Source organism: Temnothorax nylanderi, unplaced genomic scaffold (assembly GCF_030848795.1).
Source record: "Temnothorax nylanderi isolate EJ_2023f unplaced genomic scaffold, tnyl_v1.0 TNYL_tig0003_pilon, whole genome shotgun sequence".
Taxonomy (NCBI): domain Eukaryota; kingdom Metazoa; phylum Arthropoda; class Insecta; order Hymenoptera; family Formicidae; genus Temnothorax; species Temnothorax nylanderi.
In genome coordinates, this window is record NW_027249065.1 from 1,388,230 (window position 1) to 1,411,257 (window position 23,028).

At 37.7% G+C, this 23,028-nt stretch overlaps 1 protein-coding gene across 3 annotated transcripts in view; it reads left to right on the forward strand.

Annotated features, from left to right (window-relative positions):
- Positions 1 to 23,028, forward strand: part of Trpgamma (Transient receptor potential cation channel gamma) — a 77,554-nt gene that overhangs the window by 914 nt on the left and 53,612 nt on the right. For 2 of the 3 annotated variants that reach the window (XM_071703669.1, XM_071703686.1), the window contains exon 2: positions 13,531 to 13,584. The exons of the other annotated variant lie outside the window; for it this stretch is intronic. The gene's annotated coding sequence lies outside the window, so the exon portion shown is untranslated. The remainder of the gene's footprint in view (positions 1 to 13,530; positions 13,585 to 23,028) is intronic. 3 annotated transcript variants of the gene reach the window in all.

Below are 23,028 nucleotides of genomic sequence, written 5' to 3' on the forward strand. Positions count from 1 at the left end.
TTGCAATATCCATAACATTAAATACGGCGCGCAAGATGTTCAGCTCTCGCGGTATTAATTGTTTAATCCAGTCGCGATCTTCTTCCCGAGGTCCGTTTGACGCGATGCGTTTATCAAGACTACTGTCATTAACGGTTTAATACTGTAGAACTAGCAACGATCAATATTACACCGTGTTTTATTAACCCCTGTGGATTCATCACGTAATCTCTAGGTATTACGCCTCACGAAATCATGTTAACCCATTTGCATCCACAATTGCGATTATTTAAATCTGAAAACCGTCAGCCTTTAGGGGTTTGTCATTTATCTTACAAACAAATTAAAATTGCAGCAAATTTAATTGCGATAAAATTGTTTGTATTAACATTGTAAGTATATTTATATATTTAAATATGAAATAAATAAACACATTTTAAATTACGAGGATCGTTTGGAAAGTAGTACCCGCGTTTTTAGAATTAAAAAATAACTAATAAAGATTTTTGAACGAAAACTTTTTATTTTACACTGTACACTGCACCTTAGGCTATTTTTCCACGTAGTCACCCTGGACATTCAGGTATTCATCGTACCGTGTGACAAGTTTTTGCATCCTCTCATCACATCTCTGCCACCAGTCCGCCCGGAAACGTAGTGACTGTTTTCTCTTCTTCCTCATTCCCAAAGCGTTGTCCTCCCAAAAAAATCCCTTAGTTTTGTGAAAAGGTAAAAGTCACTGGAGACTAGGTCTGGCTGTAGGGTGGATGATCCAAAACTTTCCGACTCATTGACAGTTTCAATTAGGAAGTTTTGGACCATCCATCCTACAGCCCGGACCTAGTCAGTGACTACGTAGAAAAATAGCCTAAAGCCTGAGATATGTACGATGTAAAATAAAAAGTTTTGTTCAAAAAATCTGTATTAATCATTTTTTAATTCTAAAACGGGCACTACTTTCCGAACAATCTATGTATATAAAAAAATGTACATGTCGGAAGAATTAAATAATAATTCTTTGATAGCATATTTGTGGTAATATGATCTAAATATATACGGACGGATCAGTACATTTATACACGTAGATAATGTAATCGCTAATTATTTCGAAAATTAATTTACGTTGACTGATAAGCTTGATTAACGCAGAGTCAATAAAATCCTGCCCGGAGAGAATTAATCGAGTGATCCGAAATCATTTATGATGAATCATTTGAATGATCATTACTTTTATCGAGATGAACGTGCGAAAGCACGTTCCTTATTGCGTGTTCGTGATTTATGCAAGTACTTGGCGGAATCTTCGACAATTTTGAAATTAACGTTCCGCATAGACTTTTATCTTGCTTGAATGTTTTATCGGGCAACACGCGGAACAGCGTAGAGACAAAAAAGGATTACCGGTCCGCGACGCTTACGACCTCGTCGTAGTAACTTCTTTGATTAACATCGCCAGGTCGCGCGTTCATAACTGCAGTTCTTCCAAAGTTCCTGTCACGGGGACAATTTTGCGGGGCTCAACTTAGTTAGAGCTCATCTTCAGACAACTTTCGAAATCGTGTCCTGATACATTCAGGCGTTCCGCTTCCTTCTCTCCCAGTTCCTCCCGGTAATCTTCCGGTAATTTCGCGCCGTTCGTCGTTTTCTTGATCCTTCGATATATCGATGTATCGACATCGGAGGAAAAATCTTGCGAAGTATCTCATGTGGGATTTGATCGAACTACCGGCAAAAGAGACAATACTACTGCGAAGTGTCGAGGAAAGTTAATTTAACTTCAGGCGGTTTGCTAGTCGAGGATGCTCTTATTGTCAGGAAAACTGTCAGGAGGAGTTTGAATTCTGAATTCCTAGTTTGGGATTGCATAACGATGTTAGTGCTACTTGAAGATAGCATTCAATAAATTGGAAATAGGTTTCAATTAAATTGAATATGTGTTATTTTTATGGATAGAAAAGTGAAAAGAAACATGTAACGGACTTTTAAGCACGAGAAAAGAAGAGTGATTTATTTATCATGTCATCAAGAATATAAAAAGTATATTAATTATGTAATTATAAAAGAGAAGTGTTTAACATTTATGCGTTGTCTCATTTTGAGTTTACGATCATATTCTATGAAAATTAAATGTATATTAATTTTAAACTAGTTATTAAATTTTTATATTCTACAAAATCATGGATGCGTAAATCTATAAAGTTAGAGTCATAAAGGTGTTCTGATATATCAACAGTAAAATACGTATAACAAATCATGATAATATTTAAATTTCTAACGTAAATTACTGTTGAAAGTATTCTGTATATGTATATAATGTAAAGCAATGATGCCGCGAACATTAATTACGTCGGGCTAATTTTGCATCGTAATGTTCGCCAATCTCTATTCGTGGGATTCGCAAGTACGCAGCACAATTTCCCACTGGTGAAAATATGGTCTACACGCACGGGGGAATCGTGAGTCATAAATTCAAGCCGATGTCATTTAATTACCTCGCCTTTCGTTACACACCTATCGCTCTCGGGAGATGACGAATAAGGAACGTACGTACGATGTAAACGAAACACGAAGGATTCGCGAAACCGGAATCTGGATGCCTCAGATTTTTTCCTCGTCTTTTTTTTATTTGCGGATCCATTAATTAATTTAAAATTTAACATATATAATGCAATTAAAAATTTAATACTTTCTCAATTTAAATTTTAAAGATGCAAATAAACGAAAAATTTTATCTCCCGCTTAATTTCAAGTATATAGTTCGCTTGAATAGAATTTTTATCAGGAAACATTAGTTTTTAAAGAGAGATATTTGAAATTAAATGGAATATTAAAAATTTGTGGAAGAAAATGTGTGGAGTTCGGTCAAACGTCGATTAATGAAAAATCGGCAAGAAAATGACCAAATAAAGCCTGTGGTTGAAAGAAGGTGTACTTGGGATACTCTAGGTATATACAGTATTCAAGATTTATTGTAGCACCACTTTCCAACTACGGATTCTTTGATAAACTTGGAGTCGACTTTTTTCTTTATGTAAAAGTGACGGAAGGCCATTGTTTTAACTTGGTCATTGCAACTTTTTACTTCATAGCGTTAATTATCTCGACAATTAAACTTTAATCTGCTCGAAACTCGTTAAGATAAGATTCCATAGGAATCAACTAGAGAATAATGTGTTCTATTGCCTATCTATTAATTCTTGTAAGAATTTTAATCGTTTAATCCTTTTTTATTAGCACGTCTTTATGAATTAATGTGACTATTACCTTAAAATATTAAAGTAATAAAACTAAAGTATTAAGGCAATTATAACCTCGATTATAAATTCGGTAAAGCAAAGAAATTAAAAACTTCTCGCAGGATTTTGTGTGCTCGTGAACGAAAATATACTTTTTTTGAAATACAATAATTATCGTTACGTCGTAAAATGTATTCTAGATCCATATTGTTAGAAAGCAACCATTTATTTTCATCAATATGTGAAAGGGACATGTATCTCTCTTCGTGCCGTTAACGACATCTGCTTCATACGTACATGTTTTTCGGACCGCTTCTTGTAACTCTACTATATGTAATATGTATATCGCTTTCGCGAACTAAATTTTACAAAGAATCTTGCAAAATATACATGAACTTTCCGATCACGGTCACGGAAATGAAGTCAAGAACTACTAAAAATATGGGTAATGGGAATCGCGCATCCATGATTTATCCTTCTCGAGATAATCGAAACGAATCGTACGCATCGATTTGTTTATTTGCACGTCAATCCGCGTAGATACGTTTGATCGATTTCGACATGTTTGCCCGAAGCCAAAGGGATCTATGCATCTGGGCATTTCCGGCAAAAGTGTTCGTTTATGGATTTTTCTTCCTTTGAGCTCTGCACGTGTATTCGACGGTGCGCGCCGCGTGACTGCGGGGATGCTGAAATTTAATAAGATATTGACATTTTTATACTCACCTTGCATTGTGAATATTATTAGTATCGATGCTACCCGACGTTCCTTTCAAAAGTACTGGCACGTTGCAATTTCGCAGTAGCGAGTATTATTGAAACATGAAACGTCTATATACGTAAATTCGAAAACAAAGAATTAAATAAGACGGACGTTTGTATAGAATTTATTCCATTATTTCTCGTTATTTTTGCGCTTACCAGCGTGCAGCTCAGTCGCGTTCATCCTTCCAGTTGGGTTTTATAGCACTTTATTTGCAGGATTTTCGCGTGTCTCGCAAATTTACATGTCGCGGGATAATGTAACCATGTACGTTATATATTCCGCTTACATCTTCGCGCGCGCGCATTTTTACACTTTGTCGCATGCCGTTGGTATTTTACGACGCGATTAAAGCGGCTGATACGATTTAATATATGTCTCTACTCTCTCGCAAATAATGCGTGTTATAAGCGCAACTCTCATTTATGCGTCCTGAGAGTCGCGCGTAGCTCTGTCTTCACGCCATCAGTCACTTTTGTGACTTTATCGCCTCTTCTCGCGACATTTCTCCACGTTGCAGCCGAGCTCCGATGACGTTCGTAAACTTTGTTGTAAAATGCGCTCTCGTACTGGGCGATTTGCCGTAAAGTCGTAAAAAAGAAAAAGGCGCTTCATCCGAAGTTTAACTCGAATGACTGGCATAAGCGGACCCGCCTTTCCGGTTTCGGAAGGAGGCTTGAACTTTTCTTCATAAAATATGGAATAGGGCTACTTGATTCTTGTATAAACCACTTGGGAAATTTTTTTTAACCTTTTTTTCAATCAAAGTATTCAACAAATTATATATGTACATCTCATTGTTAGTTCAAACATTTGAATATTAGAAAAATATACCAAGGACATATGATTTGAAAATATTTTTAAAATGTTGCGAATAAATTATATTCTCTCTCTTTCTCCCTCCCTCTCTCTGCTAAAATACTTTGTAAAACTATATTTAAACATTTTTCTTATCAAAGTATCATTAGCTTTCAATATAAAAGTTTAACCAAAATAAAAGTTTAATTTCAAAAAAAGCTTTTGAAAGTAAAACTTTGGAGGTTTCATCTTATATATATATTTAATTAATACCGAGACATTTTTGCGTGAAATACCATGAATTAATTTCTCTAAAAACTGAAGAACTTTATAATTTTAGAAAAACTTTATAATTTTATTTAAAAATAACCGTTGCAGGATAAACTGCGGAAAGCGATGTTTTGTGTAACAGAATTAAGATACACCGACAAAAACGTACCGAATAAAATGTTGCTCTCACACTTTCGTGAAAATAAAAATACACGCAATTACCGAGAAGTGTACCAAAAGAGAAGGATATTTTAATTAAAGCAGGAGGACCAAGCTTCTCGTAGACCGAAGAACGTAGGATAAATAAATAACAAAGAGATCGCTATAATTACAATCTTCGTCGCCAGCAAAGTTTTCTCTCTCAAAAAGCCCGAGGACACATCGACTTTTCTAACGATGGCAGATATTAAAATTCTCGTTAAAGTTCACCGCACTCGTGCTCGAAGTTCTTCTCAAGAATTTTCACTGTAATCCTCTTTTTAAATGGTCGCGAGGCTTCCTCCATTCAATTCGAAACTCGTCACTTGGAAATTTCTTATTACCCTATATCCGTAATTCTTCATCGAATATGGAATCGGGGTTATCTAGGTATTCAATTATTCGGGTCATCCGGACCCGTTTCAGTGGCTTTTGTGTCATTGAACAAGTCGAGAACGTCCTCGCTATTTCAACGGCGATAAATAGCCCTTTCGCGATTTTAACGACGCACTCGTAATCGAGTTCACCGTTCCGTAAAACTAATTACATAAACGCGCTATGTCACCTCGTCGCCGGCGATATCCGTTTATAATAATGGTCGTTTAAGAGCTACTTTTTAGCAAGAAACAGTATATTCGAGACTTTCAAAGAGCAACCCAGTTTAATGTAAAAATGTATGTAAAATACTCGGTTCTTTTGATATATCAAGTGCTTTTATGATCGTCTAAATTTAATCAATTTAAACTCGTATATATTATCGAAGAGAAGCGATATAAAATTTTCAAGTCGATTGGAGTAACAGTTCATAGATTATGAAAAGTTAGTTAAATTGCTTTGGTGAAAAATTACATTTTTTGGAGACAATATATGTGGTTGAAGTTGACAGTGTGATCTTTTAAAAATCGATTATTTTATACTTGTTGAATTTAAGTTATCTCACGTCATATGTATATAATTTCCTTAAGATTCAGTGTGGTAGGTAAAACTTTATTTTTCCAATATATATTATTACATAATTTTTTTTATCTTGTTAATTTAAATACACTTTAAGAAACTAACGATACGCGATAGATTTTAGAACAGAGTTCTATTTGGAATTTTATATATCATGTAATGAAACGTTGAAGGAACCACAAAACACTTACATGTATCAGAATACACGACGTTATATTCAAAATTATTGATAGAATTCTATCACGAAGTATCACAGATCGTCTAAAGTATTATGCTGTTTTCTACGCGCGTTCTGCGCGTCCTTTATCCTTCGCGATCATATTCTACCCACGGATGACTCTTGTAATTAAGTCATGCGTAATGTGCGCGTTGTATCGCGCGTAACGATATTCGCCTGGGGAAATCCACGGGATTAGGAGTCCGCGCAAGCTCGCAATTGGCAGAAACAATCCGCGGCCGATGAGTAAAGTGCAATATAGACAAGGCCGGGGCGCATCTACGTTATTCCACTCCATCGCGTTTCTATGCGAGACTGCTCCTACCGCCGATTTACTTCTGCATTGGACGTGTGTATCGCCGCATGCGGCTATCTTGTCGCCATTTGCATGCTCGCAATTTGCATCGCGGTCCAATGCGAATGCAGATTAGAACGCGGCGCGACTCGACGGCGTAAATATAAGCGAAGTATATCTCGTGAGATCTCGTGCACGGCGCGCGCGCGCGTGTGTGCGTGCGGAAATTTTGATAGGCGATACACCCATCAGGGTTTATCGTAATCGATCACGCTCCGATGCGTGCTGTCCGATCCGCTGGTGGATTTTACTTTGACTGCGAATTAACCGCGCTTATCCGAGAGAGAGAGAGAGAGAGAGAGAGAGAGAGAGAGAGAGAGAGAGAGAGAGAGAGAGAGAGAGAGAGAGAGAGAGAGAGAGAGAGGGGGAGGGAGAGACAGGCTTTTATCTCGCACGGACGCACAGTCACCGAGCCGATCTCGTGGACTCGATCTCTCGACTCTTTCGACTTCCCTTTTTGCACGAGGCGACGAATGTTTGCGCTTCGTGCGGGAACTCGAGGAGCGTCGCGACGCGTAGCCAGGCATCGGCGCCCCGGACGGGCGTCGCCTCATTGATTCCCTCCGCCCATTCGGGGCGATTCTGTCATCAAGGCCCGCGTTTCTCTTTGCTCGACACACGTCGGATCGAGCATCACTCGCTCCAGACAATCTTGACGCGACATCCACGTGGAATATTATTAACACTCCGAGAGAAAGAGAGCGATTTTCCAGTTTTTTCATTCGTCATAAAGTTACTTCGTCGATTTAATCTTCGGCATTATGTCGTAATCCTGCTTGCATGTAATCATAATGATCATCATTGACATTATGCTACATTTTACAATTTGTACAATTTTTCTCTCACGTTATGCAGCATTGTTTCATAATTCTAGAGCGATAAAATGAAATTAACGGCAATAAACATTTGAGATAAGTTATTTTTCTTTATATACTAACTTTGTTTACATAAATCAGAAAAATTATAATGAAAGTTAATACCTGTCTATTTTCTCTTTTTGAATTTCACAACTCTGTAATAAAAACAGATCATAATGATCGAATTTTGTATGTTAATAAAGTAAAATGAAATGTCGATCGTTAATAACTGAATTTATAGTACCGCATCGCTATAAATTAGATATCGAATTTCGGAGGTTTCATTTTCACGAAACGTTTTTATAGGAGATATATAAACATTTTCCAATAGTAAAACATTACATATTATATTAAAGCAATATAATTCTTTTTAAACTATGCTAATTTTGTAAAATATTTAAGATTTTTCAAGTTACAGCCAATTTATGAAAACATTAGAAGAATTATAAGTTTTTTATAATATTCTTTCATAATTTTAAAGTTGAATAGTATGTTAAAAGATTTGTTATATAAATTACATACTTAGGAGAAAAGAAGAAGAAGAAGAGGAATAAAAAGATGAATAATAATACTTAAGAAATTTAATATTTGCAGTATAAAGTTGAAACTATACTTTTGATTTTGTATCCCTTTCTTTACTTAAAAATTTTTTACATTTGATTGATGCGAGATTATAAAAATAATTTTTTCTTCCGAGAAATGTTACTGAATCTTTCAATTACATGCATATATTTTATTTTTTTTGAATCGGTCTACGATCGAAGCGATCGAGGCGATCTCGAACGATCATAAGTTCCTCCCACGGACGTATGCGAAATTGAAATTTCGAGCGTAATTCAATGGATATCGTGTGTACATTTGTTACACACGCTTACACGCGTAAACAATAATAGGTCAGAACCCGTGATATCGATCTCCATAATGAGAACTGGGATTTGTAGCAACACAGGCGTTAGTGGGCCCATCCGGCCGCAATGACTGAATATCTAAGCCCGCCATAATTGCTTGTCCACCGTGCCTTTCGCACTGGATCTTCCGTTGCCCTGTGAAATATCTAATCCGGTCTTATTAAAACTCACCCGTGTGCTATTCCGCGTAGCTTACGCTGTATTTATTGCATCGTAGAACTTCAATGTCAAGAACGTTCTTTTCGTAAAATGCAGCATTACAGCATCCGTAATGAAGTACAAATTCAGTCTACTATTCTGCATTTATCTATCTTTTTATTTGTAAATCGTAAAAATATATGTTAAATATAAAAAATTATTACGATCACATCCATGTAATGTTGCACGCTTTTGCGATATCTCTTTATCGGTTAATTACGAATCGCCTGTTATAATTGTAGACATGCGTATTTCTTTCAATAATGAAATAAATCGTCATGATAGAATTCATGATTATTTATCAAGCTTTAAATACTTGAAGTCTGTATATAATGAATTGCGCGCGACTTGTTGCTCCGAAATCTGCTCAACAGAACAACCGCGATTATTCATTCGATCGATGCATTCGTAAATGGAACGGACAAATTGTTAATGGATCTTATTCTGGATTCGAATGTTACTCTTTCTATTTGAAATTGAATACTATTTGAAACGTGTATATTCCACAATATAGTTTTTATATATTTTTTATACATATTGGATGGTACAAAGAAAATAGTAAATTATTATTTTTGAAAAGTTAAAAGTTAAAGATGCTTTCTCTAAACAGTTCAAAATATTTCATATGTTTTCATTATTCGTTTATTTTAACCAGCACAATTTTGGTTAACAATGCGTAAAAAATTGCAGTTGATTTTATAGAAGAAGTTTTAGTACAAGAGCTTCGGAAACTTCAGATATTCGTTCAATTCAGAGACAATGGAAATCTTATCTCTCGTTTCGTCGATTTCGCGTTTCTATTTTCGTCAGTATTTGTTCACCCGTGTGAATGCATGTGCCTACCAATATCGACAACACAGATAGACATGAATATCGACGAGAGTGTTGGAAGAAATAGACGGTAAACACGATCGCTATAATTTTTTTTTTCGTTATAAAATGTAAAGAGCGTATTCTTTAACATATACAAATACAGAATCCGGTAATTTTATAAGATACATGAAAATTAAAATATTACTTGAGTCAGAAAATTGCATTGCGTTCTGATAATAAAATGTGCCCGCGTATCTTTAAAGGCAAAAAGCGAGGCAGGAAAACAGCGCAGTAAATCTATTTTAACGTTACATTTTTTTCGAATGACATAAGATTTAGCGACATTGATACGAGGAATCCAATGTGCATTTATTCGGCGATCAGATCGAAGCAATGTGCTTTTGATTTCCTCAGTCTCCGATATCTTCTTCACGATTGTTGTTGAATGAAGGAGATACGATCGCCCCGGATATTAACTGAGTTCTGTCTCTTGATCGGTGAGTTCCAAATGCTAGAATTGAGTGAATTGACATCTAACAATAAGTCGGAATTCAAAATGCAAAGGAATACCCGAGAAGATGCACTTCGACATAACATATGTTGCGTTTGCACGTTAAATAGACGTTCGTTCTAAACCGAAAGATAGTCAATACAACTCGAAATTTAAAATTATTTCCGTTGAAATAAAAGAGAAAATAAAAGAGAATGGCCACTTATGGCGGAACGCTCTATACACTGCAATATAACAAAATACAAAAACAAAAAAACAAGTTAAACGCAAATATGTTGCACAAAGAGAAATGTAAAAGTTGTTAAATTCGCGAGTCATCGCTCGTTTAATTAAATCCTCAAAATCTAATCTGGACGCTTGTCTCCAGCTGTTCGCTCTTTCCATCGGTTTTTCCCCTCTTCCCCCCCTCTGTCATTCTGTCGCTAATCCTGTCTCGTTAATTACACGAAATTGGAACCGACAAGCGAACGAACGAGAAAATCGCGTACCATCTGTCGCTTCGCGGAAAAATCCTTTTTCCTCCATTTCGAAACATCCGGGAAACGTCGATTGTAGGCTCGCGGAGTTCGAACTCCGCGCGGAGCGAACTTATAAAAATAGAATTTAATATCGACGTCGGTGTAAATAGTCTCTCGCTGTTAACCGACACACCGTTATCGGAGTTATAATAATCCTTACGCAAGCACATATACACGTAGGATCCGCCACCCACGTCGTCTTGATGCGGTAACCGCTCATTTAATATCCACCTAAGGAAAATCTAATCCCTGTACTGAGAACAAAAGGACGTCATTGCCTGTCTACTTTAAACTATACAGCGGTTTCGTAACTACATTAACTACATATAGCGGAACGTGATACGAGATAAGATAACTCCCATAAAGACTCTCGAAAGCAAATCCTATCTTGGACAAGAAAGGCAGTGACCCAGGAGTAGAGACAAAAATCGTGCTTCACAGTAATATTATATTACAAATATATAAAAGAACCTACTGATTTCTATACGTGTAAAATTTATATGTGTAATTGAAATTATTTGGACAGTGACTTTTCACTTTTATCAATATTAGAACAAATATTCTGCACACGCTCACACGCATTATTTTGCTGTGGTCATTCCCTCATTAGCAATGATTGAGAGCCGCATCCCCAACGTTTTCGTAGAATTGATTTTTATACGTGTAAGTTTTATATGCGTAATTAAAGCGGCAAATTAATGGATAGTGACTTTTTACAATTTGATCAATATTAGAATTTATATTCTGCACACGCTCTCGCATGCATTATTTTGCTGTGGTAGTAACAATTATTGAGAGTCGCATCCGCAACGTTTTCGTATAATTCTCATATTTATTATCCATCGTTTAACACGTTGAACGCGGTAGGATTCAAGTTACATCGCAGCACCGTTTAGATCTTTAGAATGAGCGGCAATGCACAAAGTTTGCTCGGCAGTCAACGCGAACAATAACTTGTAAGTAAGGATCGCTCAGAATCGCGCGCATTATGTTTCGTCGGTATTCTGACCTAAATATGATTTTGCACGCATTAGAGAGGCAGGAAGTTCCGAGGGATGATTTATTTGTCATAATAATCCGACGAACTCTAGGCATTTCTCAGCTGCGTATGCTAGCTCGATGTAGTTGTACTCCGCTCTAATTAACGACGACGGTTTAAGGCTAGGTGTATTTGCTTTGGAGTATTGACGAGCCTCGTATGCCAGCAAAAACGACGGACGGACCCTCAAGGTTGCTCTTCGATTCTCGCACTCGGAGAGATCCAGCGCCTCCAGCGCGGTCCAATATAAATGTTTGATCGAACACTAGGATTCTCCCAGCTGGACGGAGTAACTCGCCAGACAAATATTGCCTCCCTTTCGATAAAGCCTTCGAGAAACTGTGTGCTCTTTGCGCGTACGAGAATCCAGGACTTAACCCTTCCGCCGTTAGAAAAACAATTCATCATAGAACATTCAAGTCTTTAAACGCGTACTTGTTAGACGTCTCCTAAAAGACTATTAGATGGTTTTCAAAATACGAAAATAAATGCAAAAAGCTTTTTTATTTATTAATTGATATTAAATAGTTTAGATAATTTGAGAGAGAGAAATTAGAGAAAATGCAAATCGAAATGTTTTATCGGATGCAATTCCCAAAGGAAACATTTAATATTTATTTATTGCATTGTATACATTATATAATAAATAATTGTATACAATAATTGGTAATGCAAATTTAAATTGTTAACAATTTTAAACTTTCTATTTTAATCTCTTTTGCTTATAAATATTTTTTTACGTTTCTCCATAGTTGTAATATTTATAAAAGTAATGGCAAATTCAAAACCGCTATACACAAAAATATGTTAAAATATCATCTGCTTTTATCGAGAGAACGAAAATCATATTGTCAGTAAGCATAACGTTGTCTGTCAACATTTGATTCCGTGGGAATTTTCGGTTGATTAGTTCCCACATAAATGCGGCCTTGGTGCTACTCGTGAATTCGGCAACAGCTGCAAGCAATCCATGAGTTTGTATATACACCTCGTCCCTCTAGGAATGGCCTCTTGAAGATGAGGCCATTGTCGTCGGAGATAGTCATAACAGTAAAGACGACTCGCCAATCGAATCGGCGAAGTCCGAGAAAATTGGCATTTTGGGGACACTTTCCGCAGACCGCCTGGTCAATCGAGAATTCCCAAGTTCGTAAATAAATGCGAATGAACCGCGAAGTTTCTTCGGCGAGACTTTCCAGCGGATAGTGTGGGTACTTGTGGTTTGCGGACACTCGAAGCAATAACGGCTTTAGCTCGTGCTTGCACTTTGCGTGTTCTATCATTCCGATTAGACGAGAAATAGTGAACGCAAAGAGTCCCTTGAGACACGCATCCACTAAGTTCCTGGAACGTATTATTCAAGCAATTTTACGTAAAAAGGCAGGTGCAATAAAAGCAAGCTTAGCGTGGAATTGTTACACGATTAAAATCATATTACTTTTGATAAAGAGAAGTAAACATACGTTGAAATTAAAAAATGATAATAAAAATATTTATTTATTAATTCGTAAAATGTGAAAAAATCATCTTTATGATTTTTAAGTTATTTAAAAAAAAAACGAGATACGTCACGTATCATACGTGTAACTAAAAGAAATTTAGTAGGATTTTTCGCGTTTTCCAGAAGAAGCCGGTTTCACTATCTCATTCAAATGCAGGAAGTTTAACGATGAAATGAGTTATAAATCAAACGCACTTTTCAGCTTTGTGCAAGGAAAATATTAAATGTAAAAGCATCGAGTCCCGCGGGTTTTTAAAGGTCTGCACTATTTTACTGTACGTAATGCAGAATACTTTGACGGGAGATAGTATCTATGTCGTAACTGGTTACTTCGTGACACACGCTGTCGGTCGCATTCCCTTAATTACACAAGTGGTCTGGGTACTAATTACGGATACGACGTTCTGTGTTCTAGGTGAGGCGAGGACGTGAGGGTTGATCCGATGAATGGGGCCGAGCTCTGACAAAGGTATTGTCTAGAAATAATTTCGGGGGGGGACGGGTATATGAAAAAAAAAGGGCGCGATTAATTCTTGCCGTTCAAAGAGGTAATGTTCGTAGTGCGAGATATCTCGTGAGCTCTTTTGATGCCTCTCGGATAATATTCTTTTCAGAATTCTCCTCTCGAAATTCTCCTCGCGATCAGCGTAAGGCGTCTTTTCTCTCGTGGAGTTGTTTTTTTAATAGAAAGTGCAATCTCAGTGTCTCAGATACATTAAATATCGAAGGAATTTTTTTTTTTGAACGAAGCTAGGTTCGCGAGCGTAGTTGCATATACTTAACAGCGTATGCACGAAAATTGTTATTATTTCATAATATTAAATTTCTACTAAATTTAATTACACATAAAACTGGAAATAAAAAAATATTCTGTTAAGTTCATTCACATTAAAAATCTGCGTCTACTATTATAATCTGCTATTTATCCGATTCATCGTTTTGCATTCATTGAATTCGTGTCTCATATATTTGAGGATGAAAAGTACAAGTCGTGTAAAAGGTCTACGATCTTACACTTGATATCATGTCTTGAGAGAAATCTCCGTGAAATTTTCTCAAAGATTCACGAATTGAGAATTTCACAGGACCGCTTTCCGCAGCTATTGGCGCACAGGTGTATCGATTTTTGCCAAAGAAAAACCTGAAATTATTTTGCCGCTTGAAATGGAATTCGTTCGATTAACTGGAATTTCGCCGCCGTCGGGGATTTGTTCGACTTCGTTGTTGAATGTCACTCGCAACGGTCGTCGATAAATCTTAATCTATGGAGTTAGTGCGCGTTTCCAACAAAAAGTCATTCGGACAACGTTAACTTAATCCTTTAAACTTCCGCAAATCCTTAGTAAATCGCTATTAAAAAATACTGATCTTGAAACCATTAAAAACTTGTAATATTTCTGTTTTTAATTTATATTTCCCTTGATAATTTATATCAAAATTATTTTGTAGGCATTTTATACATGTTAATTTATATCTGTAAATGTCTTTTTTACATTCCCATATTTTTTCTTTGTTATGCATAATGTATAAAAATTCATGTGTATGAGAATATTCTTTGCAATTCATGTATATGCAGTATTCAAGAATATTCCTTACAATAGATTTAACTAGTTTTCAAAATATTTGTCACGCTGTTGCCACGTATGTGTTTGAAACGAAGCGTCTTGACCGCGGTATGCATATTCCCTTGAGATTGCGCCGCACGTATGCACGTTTCGCAAATTCGGTCATTTGTCCCGCGTTTCGCAACAACATTTGCAGAATACATATTCTCTAAGAGCTCTAAATGCGTAAGTTCCATGTTGCGAGGGTATTTACACTGGCTTGCACGCGAAATACCCATCCATGACACGGCTGGATCTTTCTTGGTCACGATAAATTTCCAGCTTGCTCTCGCTTCCGCCATCTCGAAGGAACGGAAGTGGCTCATCTCCTCTTCTCCCCTCCAGCAATTCTTATCTGTTTTCTTTCATTCGGTCGTAGTGCAGCATCTTCTCGAGAACGCGGAGAAATCCAAGATGTGCTCGAGAATATGAGTTCTCGACGCGTGAAATTAATGAGAAATTCGTATCGAAGGAAATGGGATGAGAAAACGAGAGGGAACACAAAGGCATTAGGTTATCGATCAAAAGGTTTGTGTAGAAAGACATTTTATATATCTGTCACGTGACTTTCGCTTGTAGAAATTTTCAAGTGTTTGCCTCCGCTTTCCCTCTGGCGGAGAATCGAGAGAGAGATGATTGCGAGAGGAGAGCGATTCCGTCAATTGCGAAAATGACAAAGGGACAATCGTTCGGGAAGCGCAAATGTCGCTTCGAGACGATGTGTTATGTATCAGTGTGAGGGATTGAAAGGGACAAAGGGCACGAGGAATTAGATCGAGATGAAATTATCCTCGCGATTGAGAACTAAAAAATCCGAGATTGACTACTCGCGCTTACGTCACTCGCTTTAAGAGTTCCTCTCTATTGTCTGCGCTTGTTTTCACTCTCGCGATTTCCTATCGGTGCCGCCGGCGTGTCAACAAAATCTCACGTTTTCGCTATTAGTTACCGATGTCCTTCCTTTCTTCGACTGTCCACTTTGTCCGCTGCGGATCGAAACAAAAGTCGAACCTTTTCCCCAGTCTGTCGTCGAGCGTTAATTGAGATCGATTCGAGTGCCAGTTTAACGGGAAAAACGGCGGAGAGGTAGGCGAGTCGGTTAAGAATGCCCGTATCCCGAAAACGTAGACCGTTCATACAATTTTAATAGAATTCTAAAAGCCGTTTTCGTACGTCCGTAAAAGTACTTGACGGCCACGCTTTAAAAGGCTTCTCTCGTGATATCGCGTTACGATTTAAAGCCGTTCCGCGTTCCCGACGTAGCCAGAAGAATAAGATATCAACACGTCGTTTTATTTCGTCACTTCACGAAACTATAACGTAAGACGTTTGCTTTTCGAGAAGAAATTTATTCAGAGATATACAGGTTTTGTTATAAAACCTATTCTCGCCTCTGCGAGAGAAGCGCTATGTATTTTCAATTCCCGAGAATTACGAAACTATCTCGGTTCCACGATATTGAAACGTAACTTCGAAACTATCGATCATACAATATTGTGACAAATACAATTTTTTGGTTATATTACCATTCCCAATAGAATAGCTCTCTCATCCATTTACCAAAAACCAATTTTCTTAAATTATTTTTTATTATTATTTGCCACGTTCGTCAAGATAACGCAGACCTGTCATGTTAACTTGCTAACAAATGCCATATCAATTTATCACCAGGCTGCTCGATCTTGAAATATTATAAATATTAATAAGCAGAATAGAGAGAGAGAGAATATATATTCTTGGTGTTCCTGCGAGAATTGGATAAAGTAGAGGTAAGAGATCTAATGAAGAAGTCACATTAAAAATGGAAGAAAAGAGAAAGAAATGGGAAAACGAACTAAAACAGAAAATAGACGTTTGCTTTATCTCGAACTCGGTGTGCGCTCTCTGTGCGCTCTTGAAACATTTCGGTAGACAAAGTCGAGTGCTGCAGAGATTCTAGGCGATCCTTCGTCTTACGATTCACTTCCGGTGGAAACTCCGCGCATCCCACTAGTCCTACATTTCGTGTGCAACGTGAACCGACTTGGAATCAAGTGCCGCATTCATTAGCATTCCTAAAGAACTGTGAACTTTGCTCATTTTAAACTTACGTTCGTTATCACCGAGATAGATAATTTAGCAGGATCGCACAAAATTGTACAATTAAATAAGATTTGATTTTCAATATGCAGGGGTAAAAGCCATAGTGGTGTAAGTCAAATTTTTTAAGATATTGACTCGTGTACACAGATGCAATCCATACAATATATAAATTGCATCTATGCACACGAGTCAGTATTTTAAAAAATTTGACTTACACCACTATGGCTTTTACCCCTCCATATATAGACGTAATGTGCGATACTTCGAATTGATTTAAAAACCAGTGAAAAAATCTCTTAGGGGAGGAATCATTGTATTGAAATAGCAAAAAGCGAACTCGTGTTATTTCTGTTTTAAATTATAAGTAAAGCAAGCGTTTGCAGCCAAATGTATGGAATTCCATTTCTACTTGCTGAAAGTTTATGCAGTATAAATAATATAAACTCGCGAACCGATCACCTCGCCGCGCCGCGCTGCTTCATTTTTCGTTTCTTTTTATTAACGTTCTCACATTTCTCCTTCTATGTATATTTACCTTGGTTTTTCTTTTAATAGCGTGTACTTAGTAAAGAAAACTGCGTAAAGACGCTTATTTGAACTTTATTAAGATTGTAGCAATTTGTAAAGTGCAATGCGCGCGTTTATGTTAAAAAATCAAGTTGCTACGATAAAACTAATAAAATTATTCGTCAAATTCCAGAATATTTAGCAATAAATAAAACAGAAATTGGCTTGATTTTAGGGAAATACAGATAGAGATGAACAGATCAATACGATCACTCGTATCTTTCTATCGCGAAAAAATTCAGTGAGTAAAATTATTGGAATTCTCGCGTCGCCACGTAATCGCATAGTTGCGCTAATGGATTTCTGAATCGTAATATTCTTTGTATGTTTTTACCAAAATGTTAGAGGTTACTTGCTATTAATGTTGTATAAGCATTTGTTTTCTAGATAAGTCCGTATTTTTATTCAATCAACATATCTGTTAAATTTAAAAGGGTTTATATCGGATTTAAACGTATACTTTTTCTAACTTTTTTATCGTTATCGTTATTACGTCTACGGTTATACCAGTTCATATTAACTTTATTTAATTGTGCAAATTGTCAGATTATATTTTCTATTTCAGTAATATTATCTTACACGAATTTCTATATATATGTATAAAGAAAAGAAAAGTATGTAGTTTTTAAGACGAAGCAACTTAGAAATTAATGCGAGAAATGTACACAATTAATGCTTTTCCTTGATTTATTGAAACGTTTTTACATTTGTTAATCACGCGAAAAAGTGTTACGATCAAAATAACCGAGACTCACGCAGTTGAGTATACGGGTTAATAGAAAATTGCGTATGTAGATCGAAAGACGAACCGGAAAGACAGCCGGAAAAAGATCTGAGTCTGGTGCCGATCCCATATTTGTTTTTGCAACGCTGATTCAACGTTCGCCGCGATTTTCGCCGGAATCAACGATTTGTCCGTGGTGGCTTCGTGAAAGGGAAATCACATTGAGTTGTCTCGATTGATGCCATGAAACGCGCAAGTTTGCAACATTTTTTAAATTTTCTCCTATCTCCTTTTTTTCCTTTCATTTAGCGCATCTCGCTGTTGCGCGAAACGAGCTTGCGGACATCGATCACACCGCGAAAGCTTCTTCAGAAACTCGCAAGCAGACTGTACCAGAAGAAAAAGCCATGATGCCGCGATATTTCGCGCGCGGTTACATTTTTATCGTCGTTCGCGGCAATTTCCGCGCACCGATATCGAATTGAGCCTTTGTTATAAAGTTCCCTCACCTTCATGAAAACCACAAGAATGCGCTTGGTTTAGCTCGTCTATAAAATTTTACATTTTCGCACTACTGGCAATCAAATTTGCCGCTCCGAAAAGCGAACACATCCGATGCGAAGAATATAAAAATTAATGAAGAGAGAATTAATTCAATTCGAAACATTAATTCCTGAATCGCTCCCAATTCAAAGTCCATTGATTATGCAATAGATGTATATTTATCTTTATAGATCATAAATTAACTTATAAGCTAATGAATGATTTGTTATATTATTATCACAAGAATTTAATAAATATACACAGAAAGATCTAAAAAAATATACGCGATAAAACAGTTTATATATTTTAATTTTATGGCTAGAAAGAGGCATTGCAATTAAATTTTATATCAATTTTTAATATATACCTAATATTTGGTAGAGAATATTTTAATAAGTACGTGTAATTTACTTTTAAGAAAGCGATTACGGAATTAGATAGCAGAAAACATTCCAGACAATTGCGTTTCTCACAATCATGCCGTAAGAAGCTCCGCAAGATCTTAACAAATTGTAATTCGCGCAATTCTACGGCGCGCCGTGAATATTAAACTGTTTGAGGTAAGAAGATCGCGCGAGATTCGCGGAAGTCACAGCTGCATCCGGATGGCACGTAACTCCGCCGGGAAAAGTTGCAAAGCTTCGAGGACGGCACGAAGATGCTGCTACGAGGAATTTTCCCCGCGATCCGAGAAGTTAACTTTGTTCATACTTTCCGCCCCGCTTTGATAAATTGACCCGGGAAATGTAATTCCGTATATGCGGTCGCAATATTCGCAATGTTCGCCCTTTTTTTTGACGCCATTTTACGGACGCTTTCATGTGGGAGATTCTGAGGAGAAATATGTGTATTCTAAACTTACGAGTTAGCATTAGAAGTAATGTTTTTGTCCGTAAAAGTTCGGATAGCATTGAAAATTTAAATAATCTTTCTCTTTTGCCCCTCATTTGTTAAACGTGCTACAATGCGAAGATCATTATTATCGTTATTATTGTTATTATTCTATGTGAAATAACGAGAAAATGGTGATTGCTCCAAATTATTTATACTTCCTCTCTGGAATACGGTTTCACGTAAAAGCGAGTGAAATGACGAGCGGCGCTGTGCGGTACCAAATCCGGAATTTTTAACATTCTTGTGCAATTTCCAATGGCCTACAGAGACTCGTCATTAATCCGATTTTTGTCGGGAATCCGATTAAAAACCCGGCATCAACGTATACCGAGGCACTCTGATGCGATTTGTGATACGCAGCCGTAAAGCTCGACGTCGCGAATGTACGCTCAAATAACGACGCTAAATCGCCGGCAATTAATACGCTCTCTCTCTCTCTCTCTCTCTCTCTCTCTCTCTCTCTCTCTCTCTCTCTCTCTCTCTCTCTCTCTCTCTCTCTCTCTCTCTCTCTCTTTCGCGTCCGCCATTGTTTTTCACAATATTGTCTGGAGCACTTTATACGCGACAAATTTGTTTCCGGCGCAACCGAAAAAGGCAGAATGAAAACGCGCCGCGTGACTAATTAAAAAGCGCGATTAATTATTTTGCGAATAAACTCCCTTTGTAATTGTATAATCGTGCTATCATGTAAATTATTTTTGCCACAAAACTGTCAAGCCTCGTTTGTACGATCCGCTTGAAATGTTACATATATATATATTTTTTTAATTTTATATATTGAGTCTCAAATGTCTAGGTCGATGACAGACACAGCTCGATATGGACCGCTGAAAGAGTCATTTCATGTGCCACCGCGAGCGATACCGCGAGCTTTTACAGCGTATTACAGCTGACATCGATATTTTGATACCAGCTTTATTGCTAATTCGCCCACCTCTGAAACCGACCAATCCACAGCCGTACGTATAAATAGTCGGTATGTTTCGTCTTTTCCCTCGTAGCGTTCGCCACAATATGCATGCCGCACATGTCGTTTTAATATGTTCACTATGAAACCTCTTATCTCGATTCCCGTCATGACGTAACACAAAATTTTATGGCCGTGCACGCCACGCTGTAAAATTGGATACCGTAATCTGGCGGTGCACAACTGATCTAATTCAATTTGTATATGTATAGTTTTACGAGTTTAATTAACCGCAGCGTCGTCGAATATATAAAAAATGAGAGTCTGACAAGACGTCTAGATAACAAAACGTTTGATATTTTGAATCTTCAATGTTAAATGAACTTTTACCGATTAAAACATTAATTCTAATTCTATAATTGTGTGTTTAATAGGACATATTATTTTTTCCTAGACGCTTTCCACGTAGGAAAGTAGGAAAATAATCGGCGCAAAAGGAACGTTAATGTTGCGAATTATTATCAAAGCGGAGGTACGAACAACGTTATCATAACGTTGAATATTTCGATTAAACAATTAATTAATCCGCAATAATATTTCACCGTACTATTGCGTCAAGATTATACATCGCGCTAATAGAAATGTTAATAAAATATCTTCTCGCTTCGTATAAATAGCGCAGATGTTTCACTTGTTTACGCCTCGCTTTTCCCCAAATTCAATTAAATGTCTCGAAGCAGATCGACGCAATAGTGTTCGCCACCCGTTACCACGGGTGTCGCATTGACGATAATTTACGAGTTCACGCCATCGCGCGAGAATAATTACAGAACGTCCCGACAACCGCGAGATGAAACGCAGCCTGCGCCAAAATCCGTTTCACTATTAACGTTTATTTCGTTATTAAATATCACAATTTATTTTATTGTTTTATTATTAAATGATATATTGTGCGCGCGGAATTGCGAAGTTCGCGAAAATGTTGGCGAAACGGGTCGCGGTTGAATATCTGAAAACGCGGGTACGATCAATTTTGAATAAATCAACGTGGGAACGTGAAGCATCGGGGATCAGCGGAAATGCAAAATTAAGGGACGCATACATTATCGCGGAGGGTAAAGGAATGCATACATTACCGGTGCACGGCCGGCGGTTTAAGTCGATGCGGCGACGGTGAAAAACGCCGATAAAACGTGACGAAAATTTCGGCGTACGTACTAAAGCCAGATCGTTTCCACCTCGACACCTTTCCCAATCTCCATCGTGAAACGCTTTAATCCCAATTATATGCAAATTCGACCGCAACCACCCGCGAGCGTTTAATTACAGGTTGTTCATTTGATTTCGAACTTGAGTGTGCGGCCCTTTCGCGGAAAATCGCTCAACATGCGTACAAGTCCCTTATTTTGCGCACAATTATGCTCCTTTGCTCGAACGTCGCATGAAAGGACAGAATTACGCGATTGCAGGAGAAATCGGGAAGATATACGATGTATATTGTTTGCTAATGATGTAAAATACGTTTATTTATAGAGAGCTACATAAGAGAATCGCTAAACGTCTTGAAGGAAATAATCATAAATACTCGTGTTACATAATTTCTTTATGCAATTTCATATCTTCAATATTCAGTACATTATGTTTAAAGAAAATTAACAACTTTCGATCTTCGCGATGCGGACTTCGTAAAATGAAGCGGGAGTAATCTACGGAGATAATCCGAGTTTCGCGACCTGCTACGCGTATAAATTGCGACTATAAAAAGCCACGGTGCGATTAGAACCCGCAAGAAACGAGCGACGAAGACGCGCGGCGAATCCTATCAGGATAATTTACGTTCATGGCTTGGCGAATCAATATCACGCGGGTTTCGCGCAGTAAAATCCATCTTATCGCGTAGCGAAAGCAGAAGAGGATATTGTGCGCGTAGGTATATATTAAATGTTATCTTATATATTATTCTTATTTTATCGCCGCGAGCACATGCGGCAAAGTCATTTCATCTCACGCGTGACGCGGCCAAAATCACGCTCGCTTGTCAACGTCGCGATAAAGCCTCCTCCATCAGCGAAACGAATTTCAGAGCTCGAGAGATTGTTGCTATTTGTGCGGGGTAAAATTTTCAACGTGTTTCGCGTAAAGTCGGAACAGCTTCCGGGAGGCCCGCTGGCACCGAAAAAGGCCGATCGGAAGTGCTCAGGAACACATCGTATCTCCGCTCCGTAACAAGACCGGACCCGTGGTGCTGCTCCTCGCGCAAACAAGGCCATTAATTTTCAGACCGGAAATTGGCGGGTCGATAATTTGCCGCCTACACCCGGGGCGCGATGGATTTTCATTTTCCATCGCATAGGCGCGTCTTCGGCAGCGAACGTACGATTGATTCGGGCACCGGGACAAGTGCCATGTTCTTCCGTTGGAACACCCGGACGCCGCGGCTATTACAGCTGCTGCTGCTGTGCTGCTGATGCTAGTGGTAAATATCAGAGCGGCAGTACGACGTCGTTTGTTCCCGTTTCTCTCCGCCTTTATCGGTCCGGCCATACTGGATTGGTCGTTTCGGTAATGCGTGATTTACGGCGGTGGATACGC